Here is a 9,975-nt window from a genome sequence, read left to right as displayed (position 1 = left end):
ATGCATACGAGATCCGTGAGATCACACAACACACCTTTCTGCAATATTATCTTGGAATCTCTGACGCGCGAGCAACGGATAAGATCGTTGCTCGCATAGTCAATATGTACGAAGTCTTTCAAACATAGAACGGAGGTAATCGACACGCCGACGTGAGAATATATCTCTCTCTTTGGCAAAATGCAGACCGCCGGTTATACCTCTTGTGTGCATCGAGATATTATTTTTCATCATCAATATATTAAATGATTAAGAAGATTGATTTTGTTTTCTTGTTTATATGGATGGATATATTCTTAATTGTTGTAACTCGCAAGATTGATCGATCTCTCATAGGTTGACCAGCTGTTGTTTTCCAAACACCATTGTTTTCCACAAAAGCTGTTATTTTACATAACTAGACATCACAGACGCGCGCTACGCGCGAGCTATTTATTTTTAATATTTCACTCTGTTACTATTACACTATTAACCACACAACTGTCAAAATATGCTATGACATCAGCTGCTCATGAAGTAAGCGCAACAAGAAAACTAATCGGCATATTGTTGTCGCGGAAAAGCGACAACAATATTTTGATAGATTCGAGCATGGATGACATGCTCTTTTTAGAAGAGGAGAAGAGGATATAAAAATAATCTGTCTCCTCAGACATCATAAAATATAAAATTCCATGAAATTTCTATACATACGATACATCTGAGATTTTTGCATAATAATTTTGGCATAGATAAGTAATTAGTTTCTTATGTTTTCTTTTACTCGTATGCATACAGATGATTATAATTTGAAAAAGTAAAATGTTTTCATTACCTACAAATATTTCGTATCGCATAATCTATCTGCGCTAAAAATTATTATTGTTATCGCCTTTCAGTCGATGAAAATCTTTTACCGCTAATTTGCGTGAAAAAGCCATTAGCCGTGCTTTTAGTAGCAGCCGATAGAAAATAATTAAATTTAAAAAGTACATGAAGGAAAGCGGCTTGAACGGCGCTGTTGCGCGTGTAAGTATCTATAATTGCTGCATTACGTTCTAAAGGTGAAAGGTGACAGAATATTATTATTATAAAATAGTTCCTACATAGTTAAGAGGTTTTCAAAGATTATGCATTTAGGAAACAGGCAATTCACGATTCGTTAATTTAGAATGCAGCTTTTATCAACAGATCACATGATTTTGCACTTAATAAATAATATAATATTTTTTAATCTAAAATAATATGTTCGTTTAATTTTACAATCTTAAAGAAACTTGAAACCTATTTAAATTAAAAAAACAAGATATTTTTAATGGTGCATGATAAAAATGTTCTTTTAATAATATATACTATGCGCGAAAAAATATATATTTATACTTACTATTTTATTATAAAAATTAAATAACAGAATAATTTTGCGTCTAACGGAATGATTGGTTGTCTTTCATTTAATATAAACTTATTTTTAATATCTTGTAACTTGGAAATTATTTGATTGTGGAGGAATATATCCATCAGAAACATAACATTTGTGTCTTTCTACTATATGTGTCTCTGAAGGTGAGTTATGAGCTTAATTGTACTGAGAGAATTACGGCGAGATTCATTAAACGAGACAGGTGTATTTCATTTCATCATGAGAAATTGTTGCATGGTAATGGCTCCCGGAAATGCGAATTGTCTTCGTCCTCTATAATCAGGCAGAAATTTTATATAACTCCCGCATGCTATATACTGGTATAAGTAATTTTCTTAACTATAAGCTACAATTCGTGTAGCGCAACTCTTCAAAAGCAAAGCTCCTACAAAACTTTTTCAATTTAACCGAGCCATTCGATAAACTGAATTATGAGGTAATTTAGTTTACTGAATATGGCTGATGGTAAATGCTGAAAGCATAAATGCATAATAAAATGACAGTACACGCAAATGCAAGCTTTTGTAATATGTAATGTCTTTAATATAAATTATAATAGATATTTTTATAATGGTCTATAATCTATTTTTTGTTGCAACTAAAGTAAAATAATTCTTTATGAAAAAATAAACCAAAATTATTTAACAAACTCATATTTCATCTGTAAGAAAATAAAAATCTTTAAAAATCAATCAGAAAAAATATAAAAAATTTAGGAGAAAAAAAAACGTATTCTCCACGGTATTATTTCTGACTGTACTCTTGTATGATTCTCGCCATATTTGATATTTTTTTATCTTATTTTATTTCTCGGAAATAGATATCGCGTTCAATCTGCGAAAAATATACTATTGTATACGTATATCGAGTCATATTTGCTCGAGCGTAAAACCTCGTATTCGTCGGCATCGATTCGCGGAACGCTCCGCGTGATCTATGCATCTACGAAAGAAATATATCATAACGTACAATTTTTATTATGTTTCATTTTACAAACAAATTGCAATTACAATTTTCGTCTGATTTACGACTCACGCGATTTATACTCGATACTCCCGCGGAAGAAATCTGTATGCCAAAAAGAGACATTTGCTGTCAAGACGATCGGTTCAGCTATTTTTCTTAGTCGTTACGGACTCATTGTATGTGATACGAATTCCCAGGATTGTACAATTCTATCTTCGCACGAAACACTTCTCTAGATAGCTGAGAAATATATTCAGGAACTTCACTTCCTGTTCTTTCTCTGCGTAACAATTTTAGACTGCGAAGTCTAATGAAGTTAGTAGGCGTCAATTAATATCTAAGTTAAAAAATCTCCCAAGTTGGAAAGATAATTCTAATACGGAAATTACTTGCAACCATTTATATGAATATACATATCATTAAAATGCATGATAATTAATGCAGTTTTAAGTAATGTTATGAACTGAAACTATATTATATTAAAAAAAAAAGATTCGACCTTTGTGTGATAAATAAAAAGTAATTCTATATGTTATCTTTAAATTTAAAGCAGTAAGTTCTGAGCATTGTAGATTTTTCTCAACAAATTCGTGAAAAGCGAACGATTAAATTTTTCGGAACGTGAAATGCCAGATCATGAAAATTTACGATCCTTCGACTATTACGCGTGTCGACCTGTTGGTCAACGTAGCCCCCTTAGTTACAACGAGATTCTCTCACACAATGGATTTATTCCTCTGAAAGGTGCAATGGTATATATTTCGCGGTGTGCACGATATAATATGAGGTATAATAGCAGCCTTACCTTCCGATCCTAAAGCAACGCAGATGCGCAGAAACCGTTGGCATCTTGTACAAAGGAAAGATACTCGCCACCCTTCAGAAATACGCAGGAGCGGGATTCAGCAGACTATACCCCTATAAGATATTATTTCTAGAAATAATATTATGTGCGATATTTATCGACTAATAAACATGGTTGTTTATGCGGGATTGAGTAAATGTTCCGGCATGATTGCACGTTTTTCGATCGCACGACTTCACTTGGCAATAATAAATCATCTTTGCAAATGTCACATGTGTTTACACGTGATTTCTACGAAAACATACGCAGAAGCGAGAAATTAAGCATCGATCGGTCTCGGTCAAGGCGGTGTGATATATGATAATACGAGATATATGCATATATATCATACAATAATCGCGCGATGTATCAATTGACAATTGGCTAATTGTGAGATACAGTCAAAGTAGAAACAAAAACATATTTCTTATAAATTAAGAATAATATGCTCAACAAAAAATTAAAAAAATGTAGCTTCACAAAAATAAAATGTATGAAAGGAAAATAAAATTATTTAACAATTTTTGTAATTAAAATCCTAAAATATAATACAACAAAGTATAATATCAGTAATAACAATAAAAACAATAATAAATATGTGTATAAGTATATAAATTAGGTAATTTCTTGAAAATATAAAGATATTTTAATTACGGCGAGATTCTATAAAGAGTGTCTATATGTCTGCATAATTATCGCATGCAATTTATATGAACATATAAAAATACTTGACAAATATTTATCGGTTTAAAGCTATTTATCGGTATTTAAAGCTAAATATTTTTGTCGTACATATCGTGTGTCGAAGACTAATTTATAGAAATGGCTAGAACTTGTAAATAAGTGAAAAACATTTTCATTTAACGCTCTTGCGAGTATCTCGCTTATTTCAGCGCGATAACGTACTCCAAGTAAGACCGAGTTAACATCGAGACTGTGATCTCTTTTATTTTTCTCGCTCATAAAACCTGCTTAATGCAAGCCGGAAATGTAACGTTACCGAGCCGGTTCTAGAACCAGGAAAGGTTTTCTTTTGCCTTATTTCATACGATGGTCACGATACTCACGATTGACTGGATACTGTCGGTTACAGTCTATATCTATCGTTAATAACACCATTTAGATATTTAAATTATATGAATCTAATAAAAAATAGTTGTATCAAAATTACCAATGTTGCCATTGTAGTTAAAAATTTCTTGAAGTAGATAATAAAGATTAAAATGTGTGATTTTATCAGGGAAGGGGGAAAACATTATAATTATTTATATTCAAAAATATATATTATATGGAAAAATATCTGCAAAATAAAATATAGGTGTGCAAGTTTATGTAAAATAAACAAAGCAATTTGAAGACACATTGACTACATTTATTTTCGTAGTATATATATTTTATATACAGAGTTGTAATCTCTCATATATGTATACATATATATATATATATATATACGTATGCATGTACGTGTATGTAAATTGTTCGTTGCGTGTTTCACGCATGTTATCTACTATACGGATCCTAGTCAGGGAAGTCAAGCTAGACGGAAGAACTTGGAAGTAGCTCAATGGTCATGCTCTTATAAAAAGTTCAAAAGATTATCTAGAGTAGGCTACGGGTAAATCTAGTAGGAAATTATATAAGGAAGTCGAGACTTTTCTATGTAACGCTCGCAATTTCGCAATCACGCGCTCATCATTCAGCTAATATTTACAAGGGATCGTCCGCGAAATCTCACTGAACTATTTACCATTTCAAACGACAATCGGCATCTACGAGATTGCGTGTGGGAAGTCGGGCGAATGATGTCATACCGGTGTAAGAGAAAACGACCAATCGAACGCAACGAGAGAATATGGGTGTGATCTCTGTAATTCAGACTTCCACCTCTGGCCTCTTCGGAGGACCTCATACCTCGTTACGGTACGTTCAAGTCCGGCGTAATTTCGCATTACAAAGAAATCCGCCTGGAGTGGATGCGCAGCGGCTTCGCGGACGATTCGCTACTCTATACCTATATATACGTTAATGGGATATCTGATGCCTATCGCAACGACAGCGTCATCGCCTACGTAATATCACAGACAATCGTAAAGTTATCTCACGACGACGGGTACTCGTGACGGACAGCGGCTACATTGATTTTACAAACATCTTTACGAAACGGTTCCGTTACGACGTCGTCCACCTGCGCTTATCGTGCGTGAATACAAAAGTTACAGTCCCTAAGTTGTACTCCCGCAGCTCTTCAAGTCCAAACGTGAATCATATCAAATGAATATATTTGTCGACATTCTTTTTGGAAGCCAAATAAATGGTTGTAAAAAAAAAGCAAAATTTTCATCATTTTATCGATCCAATTTGCATCTCGAAAGACAAATGCGTTAGAATGTGATTAAAATTAAAATTTAAGACCAAACAAGTCGGCGCTGTTTTTTAAAAGAAAATTGATGAAGAATTTGCCGTATAAATTATATCGATGGTATATACAAACAGTGACGCTCTCTGTTTTCGTTCGGAAAAAAAAAAGGGACAATGCCGCATCGTCACGGGGTCGTGGACGCGCGCGCGGAAAGGAAGCGTGGCCGGCGCGGCGCTCATTAAACATTCAACGAGATCAGGCCCGAGAGCCTAGCCTCTCGATCCGGTTGCAGATAATAATTGAGCGCTCCGAGACCTCGCGTCAAGGCGCTCGGAGGAAGCGAAGCGCGAACGAAAGGAAACGAAGGCGCGCTCCCTCCGCGGTCCCTGACACCGGACCGGAGACCGCGTCTCGAGGCTTCGCGGGAAAGGCCGGCGCGTCCTGTCCCGACCGGCCGGGTGCGGATCGGGAACATGGCGGTTGCCAGGTCGAAGTTAACGGTTTGTTCCCCCGCGTGAAAAGGGGGCGAGCGACGCCGGGGTCGCGGTGTGCTGTCGACGATGACGACCATGACAACGACGCGTAGGCAGTCCCGCGGGAAAAATGCCAATTGTGCCTGGTCCTCCTCTTTTCTACTCCGTCGTCCTTCTCCCTGTCCTCCTCCTCCTCCTCCTCTTCCTTCTTCCACTCTTCTTCCTCCTCTTCCTCCACTTCTCCTCGCGGCATTCCGGCTCCGGTTGGAACGTACGCCGCGATTGGTCACAGCTGACTGCGATCGATGATGCTAGCCGCTATATAGGGTTTAACGCCAACATGGCCTCGCGACATGACCGTCGCGCGAATGCGGTGATAGCGTGCGCGATGACAATAATTGATCGAGAGCCCAAGCGATCCCTCGGGATCTCTCGATCGCGATCGCTTATTCGTCCGAACGCTCGCTTCAAATCTGATCAATCAGACTTCCAGGTTATTCGTCTGTTCGTCTCAAGGTCTACCGGCTTCGCGCGTACCGGTTCTAGGAACGCACTTTGATGAGCCCGGAAGAGCACGTTTCTGGAGGAAGAGAAGAATATAAATGCACCGGTGCATGCATGGACGCACTTGGTAATTCGCCGGAATTAGCACACGGTGATGCGTCTCTCTCCCGTCCCTCCTACGAGAATCCTCGCGTTCGGGGAACATTTCGGGAGGCTTCGAGAAGTCCTTGCGGAAAGGAGAACCGGTGACGACGATCCTCTTCTTCTCGCGCTCGGTCGATTTGGCTTTCGGCCGTCCGTCATGCCGACACGACTATATGCATAACTGCGGTGTACGCGAACGGAGATCCCTTTTAGATCTCCTCCTCCTCGACGATCGGCAGGCTGCTGTGGTGCACCAACGGGCTGGTCCTAGCGGTGAACGCGAGGATCCAGTAATCCAGCTCGCTCCTCTTCTCCATGAGGAAGGTCAGGGCGACCGGCAGGTCGCCGCCCTTCTGCCTCACGAGGAAACCCTCGTCCTCGTAACGCTCGACCGTCGTGTTCCTGAGATTCAGCACGCCGAGCGGCTGGCAGATCTTCTTCTGCGGATAGATCACGGCGAAGTGCTCCACGCTGGTGCGATAGACCTTCACCTGCACACGCTGCCGATGACCGTTCGGTCCGATCAAGGTCATGTAGCCGCTCATGTTCTCGGTGTTCCAGCAGGAGTCCACGTTCGAGTTCTTCAGACTCGACTGGTTATACCGCAGGAAGTTGGTGTGCGATATATCGGCCGGCATCCTGGCTCCCTTACTCCTATGCTTGCTCGCTTCTTATCTCCTATCCTCTCTTTCTCCCTCTTTCACGCTCGCTCGCCTTGACGGACGATTTCGCCAATGACCGTGGAAGGTGGTCGAGCCGCTGAACGTTCCCCGCGCGAGCCACACGAATGAGATCTCACAATAGTGAAGCTGTATCGGCGGAAATGAAAGGGGACCCTTTCGAGAAGCGCGACGTGTGTGTGTCTCGTTCCTCGTATACACAACGAACGCTACGAAACTCACCGGTCAATCGCGCGCAAAGTACTGTCCGTGGAAACTTTCACAGCCGCTATTTATATAGAGGCGCGCGGCCGATGACGCGCGTTTGCGCAGCAACTCCGCTGGTCTACTCCGAGGGGTATCGTCGCCACGCGCAAGCCCCCCTCCGAGACGTTATCCTGTAATACGCGCTACACGTCGTAAATCAGAGCCGTAGCAAGTGTGGCGCCGGTGGAAAACGCGGTGTCGCAACTTTTCCCTCGCATTTCTCGAATATTAGCGCTTCCGCGACGGAAAAACGCCGCCGGGTCGTCTTTCTGGAAGGAGAGATGTAACACACTCTCGCCCGGTCCGTTGCTTCGTTTCTATAATTCAGTCTTGAATTGGTTTTGAGACTAACGAGATCGAGGTTCACATAAGGCCGGTATTCATAGTTGGTTCTTATTTTAAGACCGTCTTAACTAATGTTTTAAGACGCAAATACGGCTCTGCCATTGGTTCATAACATCTTAAGATCGTATACCTAAGACCGTCTTAAATATAAGATTTGACTATGAATACCGGCCTATAGATACATTTACATAAGTCTCTTGCTCCGTATAATTTAATTATAACCAAAAACTGAATGTGTTTGGATCTCGAAAATTTACAATAAGATTCGACAAAAATATGTCAAATAAATGGATAAATAACTAAAGACTCTCGATAATGAAATTAACAAAAAACAAGTAAAAAAGTCAACCTGATAACCTGACGAGTCAGTTGTCATTTTAAAAAATCATGGCTATCCTTTGACTGCATCATTGTCTCAAATTTTTATTCTCTTGAGTGAGTGCAGACTTTACTTTTCTTTATCATTCTGACTGTCATTTCTGTTTCAATCATATAACAACTAATTATTAGCCAAATTTTATTTAAATTTTTTTACATAAAAAATTATACTGCTTTTAGATCATTCAATCTAGAAGTACTTAATGTTCGCCCGAGAACGTGAGATTATTTTAATTTTCATTTGTTACCGCATCTAAAGATGACTCAAAGCACAATAAAAATGTCCGATAAATATTTTATTAATAATTAAAGATTGATATAATTACGCACTGTTAACCGCGTTGAACTTTTAAAATCTACCTTTTTACTTGTTTTATTTATTAAAAATATATATATATTATAAATATAATAAATAATTTATTTAAGTTTTAATATTACTTGTACGATTTTTCTTGTACAAATAATTAATTATTTTAAATACTTTAAAATCTAATTTCATGAGTCTGTACCTATATATTGCAGATGATACCAATCTTAGTGGAATTACTTAATTATTATAGTTTTGCTGATTTATGATTTGCTCTGTTTCCTTTATTTATAAACTGTAATTATGCCGTTTCATTATTATATATTTACTTTAACTGTTTTGACTTCTGTTTGTTTCATAATTTGTTAAATAATAAGAAAACTGGATTGCGAGAGCAATATATGTGCATTTAAATTTCGGCATCGTATGATGCCGGATAAAAGATAGCTATGCATGATTATGCGTTACGAAATATGGTATATGAAATGTGTGCATTTCGTTGTGGTTCTTGTTACATACAACGTGAGACACGTTTGTGTTGCTTCGTTGAAACGCAGCGCAAGTAAAATGACAATATCGTGTAGCGATAATTCATCCATTGTCGATGGAAAGATAAACATGGCGTCGCAACATGACACTCGCGTTTCTTACGTTGTATTTCTTAAAATGCTATTTTTCCCACTTCGTTTCCTTCTTGTACAAAGGCTAAGTACATTTTGTTCGCTTTTAGTATAGCTTGCTGTCAGTATTGACATTCAGACGTAGCAGCGTTTTGTTCATTCAGCTAACGTATAAACGTAATTTGCAAGTCGCACGGCAATTAACGTGTCTAGCGTGACAAAAATATAAAAAAAAACAGCTGTATTTAGCGTCAATTATTTACTTTAATAATGATTAAATTTTATATTATTATATTTTTATTTTTATTGGAAAAAAAATGAAAAAGAAGAGATATCGTATTATTTAAAAAAACATATCTATATACTCTTTAGTCATTGATAACAGCTTCACATTAGTCCAAAAATTAACTGAAACACATGTAGAAATCAATTTTATCCTTGATGATATTTCTCTTCTTACTAATATCCCCATTGATGATACTTAAAAATGTTTTTAATAAATGATTATATTTTTAAACTTTGCGATATCCCTGAGAAAGGACTTTTAAAAATTTTACAATTAATATTTAATTCTACATCTACACATTTTACCTTTGACAATAGTATACATATATAAACAAAAATTTGAGACTCCCATGGGCTCTTCATTGTCCCCTATCATTGCTGACATCACTTTACAAGATTTGAAGAGAAAGGTGTTGGAGATTATT

The sequence above is a fragment of the Temnothorax americanus genome, unplaced genomic scaffold (genome assembly GCF_048541705.1).
Source record: "Temnothorax americanus isolate GAGA-0224 unplaced genomic scaffold, ASM4854170v1 Scaffold2, whole genome shotgun sequence".
Classification (NCBI taxonomy): Eukaryota; Metazoa; Arthropoda; class Insecta; order Hymenoptera; family Formicidae; genus Temnothorax; species Temnothorax americanus.
Note: the sequence above shows the minus strand (reverse complement) of the source record.